The sequence below is a fragment of the Nothoprocta perdicaria genome, unplaced genomic scaffold, assembly GCF_003342845.1.
Source record: "Nothoprocta perdicaria isolate Ctin4 unplaced genomic scaffold, notPer1 scaffold_280, whole genome shotgun sequence".
Taxonomy (NCBI): Eukaryota; Metazoa; Chordata; class Aves; order Tinamiformes; family Tinamidae; genus Nothoprocta; species Nothoprocta perdicaria.
In genome coordinates, this window is record NW_020455511.1 from 717,848 (window position 1) to 721,163 (window position 3,316).

At 39.0% G+C, this 3,316-nt stretch overlaps 1 protein-coding gene across 1 annotated transcript in view; it reads right to left on the bottom strand.

Annotated features, from left to right (window-relative positions):
- The window catches only part of ELP1 (elongator complex protein 1), a 34,309-nt gene that overhangs the window by 12,026 nt on the left and 18,967 nt on the right, over nucleotides 1-3,316 (bottom strand). The gene's annotated exons all lie outside the window — the stretch shown is intronic.

A 3,316-nucleotide genomic window follows, 5' to 3' on the forward strand; every position in this document is an offset into this window, starting at 1 on the left:
GAGAGAAAGGGGGAGAGAAAGGGGGAGAGAAAGGGGGAGAGAAAGGGGGAGAGAAAGGGGGAGAGAAAGGGGGAGAGAAAGGGGGAGAGAAAGGGAGGGAGAAACAGAAAGAAAGAGAGAAAGAAAGAGGGAGAGAGAAAGAGAAAGAGGGAGAGAGAAAGAGAAAGAGAAAGAGAGAAAGAAAGGGAAAGAAAGGGAAAGAAAAGGAAAAGGGAAAGAGAGGGAAAGGAAAAGAGAAAAAAAGGAGAAGGAGAAGGAGAAAAAGAGAAAGTGAAATAGAAAGAAAGAGAGAGAGTGAAAGAGAGCACGCGAGAGCGAGTGAAAGAGGGAAGGAGAGAGAGAAGGAGAGAAAGAGAGAGAGAAAAGGAAAAGGGAAAGAGAAAAAGAAAGCGAGAGAAAGGGAAAGTGAGAGAAAGAGAAGGGGAACGAGAAGGAGAGAAAGAGAGAAAGAGAGAAAGAGAGAAAGAGAGGAAGAGAAAGAGAAAGAGAAAGAGAAAGAGAAAGAGAAAGAGAAAGAGAAAGAGAAAGAGAAAGAGAAAGAGAAAGAGAAAAAGAGAGAGAGAGAAAGAGAAAGAGAAAGAGAAAGAGAAAGAGAAAAAGAGAGAGAAAGAGAAAGAGAAAGAGAAAGAGAAAGAGAAAGAGAAAGAGAAAGAGAAAGAGAAAGAGAAAGAGAAAGAGAAAGAGAAAGAGAGAAAGAGAGAGAGAGAAAGAGAGAGAGAAAGAAAGAAAGAGAAAGAAAGAGAGAAAGAGAAAGAGTAAGAGAGAGAGAAAGAGAGAGAGAAAGAGAGAGAGAAAGAGAGACAAAGAGAGACAAAGAGAGAGAAAGAGAGAGAAAGAGAAAGAGAAAGAGAGAGAAAGAGAAAGAAGGAAAGAGAAAGAGGGAAGGAGGGAAAGAGGGAAAGAGAAAGAACAAGAAAGAGAGAACAAGAGAGAATAAGAAGGAAAGAGAAAGAGAGAGAAAAAAGGGGAAAGAGAAAGAGGGAAAGAAAAAGAGGGAAAGAGGGAGAGAAAGGGGGAGAGAAAGAGGGAGAGGAAGAAAAAGAGGGAGAGAAAGAAGGAGAGAAAGAGGGAGAGAAAGAGGGGAAGAGGGGGAAGGGGAAGAGGAAGAAAGGAGGAGAGGTGGAGAGAGGGAGAGGGAAAGGCAGGGAAAGATAGGGAAAGAGAGGGAAAGAGAAAAAGACAGAGAGAGAAAGAAAAAGGGAGTGAGAAAAAGAGAACAAGAAAGAACAAGAAAAAGAACATGAAAGAGAAAGAAAGGGAGAAAGAGGGAGAGAAAGAGGGAGAGAAAGAGGGAGAAAGAAGAAAAGAGAAAGAGAAAGAGAGAAAAAGAGAAAGAGAGAAAGAGTGAGAAAGAGGGAAGAGAACAAGAGAAAGAAAGAGAATGAGAAAAAGAACAAGAGAAAGAGAATGAGAAAGAGAACAAGAAAAAAAACAAGAGAAAGAGGAAGAGAAAAAGAAAGAGAAAGAGAAAGAGAGAAAGAGAAAGAAAGAGAGAGAGAAAGAGAGAAAGACAAAGAGAGAAAGACAAAGAGAGAAAGAGAAAGAGAGAAAGAGAAAGAGAGAGAGAGAAAGAAAGAAGGAGAAAGAAAAAGACAGAGAAAGAGGGAAAGAGAAAGGGAAAGAGAGACAGAAGAGAAAGAAGAAGAGAAAAAGGGAGAGAAAGAGAAGGAGAAAGAGAAGGAGAAAGAGAAGGAGAAAGAGAAGGAGAAAGAGAAGGAGAGAGAGAAGGAGAGAGAGAAGGAGAGAGAAAGAAGGAGAAAAAGAAAGAAGGAAGAAAGAGAAAAGAAAGAGAGTGGAAGAGAGGGAGAGAGGAGATGGAAAGATAGGGAAAGAGAAGGAAAGAGAGGGAAAGAGACAAAAGAGAAAGAGAGAGAGAGAAAGAACAAGAGAGAAAGAGAGAAAGAGAATAAGAAAGAGAAAAAGAGGCGAGAGAGAGAGAAAGAGGGAAAGAGGGAAAGAGAGAAAGAGGGAAAGAGAAGAGAAAAAGAGAAAAAGAGAAAAAGAGAAAAAGAGAAAAAGAGAAAAAGAGAAAAAGAGAAAAAGAGAAAAAGAGAAAAAGAGAAAGAGGAAGAGGAAGAGAAAAGAGGAAGAGGAAGAGAGAAAGAGAGAAAGAGGGAAAGAAAGAAAAAGAACAAGAAAGAGAGAAAGAGACCAAGGAGAAAGAAAGAGAAAGAGAGAGAGAGAGAGAGAGAAAGAGGGAAAGGGAGAAAAAGAGGGAAAATGAAAGAACAAAAGAGTAAGAGAACAAGAGAAAGAGAACAAGAAAGAGAACAAGAAAGAAAACAAGAAAGAAAAAGAAAGAAAGACAAAAGAGAGAGGGAAAGAATGAGAGAGAAAGAGGGAAAGATGGAAAGAGAACAAGAAAGAAAGAAAGAAACAGAAAGAGAGGGAAAGAGAGAGAAAGAGAAAGAGGGAGAAAAAGAGGGAAAGTGAAAGAGGGAAAGAGAAAGAATGAAAGAGTAAGAGAAAGAGAACAAGAGAAAGAGAAACATGAAGAGGGAGAGGAAGACAGAAAGAGAGAGAAAGAGAGAGAAAGAGAGAAAGAAAGAGAAAGAGAAAGAGAAAGAGAAAGAGAGAGAGAGAGAGAGAGAGAGAGAGAGAGAAAGGAGAAAGAGAGAAAGAGAGAGAAAGAGAGAGAAAGAGAGAGAAAGAGAGAGAAAGAGAGAGAAAGAGAGAGAAAGAGAGAGAAAGAGAAAGAGAAAGAGAAAGAAAGAGAGAAAGAGAGAAAGAGAGAAAGGAGAAAGGAGAAAGGAGAAAGAGAAAGAGAAAGAGAAAGAGAAAGAGAAAGAGAAAGAGAAAGAGAGAGAGAAAGAGAGAAAGAAAGAACGAGAAAGAGAGAAGGAGAGGAGAGAGAAGGAGAAAGTGAGAAAGAAGGAAAGAGGGAAAGAAAGAGGAAGAGGGAGAGTGAAGGAATGAGAGAACAGAGAACGCGGGAATGAGGGAATGAGAGAAAGAGACAAAGAGAGAAAGAGGGAAGGGAATGAGAGAAAGAAAGAATGAGAAAAAGAGAACAAGAGACAACGAGAGAAAGGGAAAGAGGGAAAGAGAAAGAGGGAAAGAAAAAGAAAGAAAGAGAAAGAAAAAGAAAAAGGGAAAGAAAAGGAAAGAAAAAGAGAAAGAGAAAGAGAAAGAGAAAGAGAAAGAAAGAGACAGAGACAGAGACAGAGAAAGAGAAAGAGAAAGAGAAAGAGAAAGAGAGAAAGAGGGAAAGAAAAAGAAGGAAAAGAGAAAGAAAGAAAAAGAGAAAGGAAAAGGGAAAAAAGAAAAAGAAAAAGAAAAAGAAAAAGAAAAAGAAAAAGAAAAAGAAAAAGAAAAA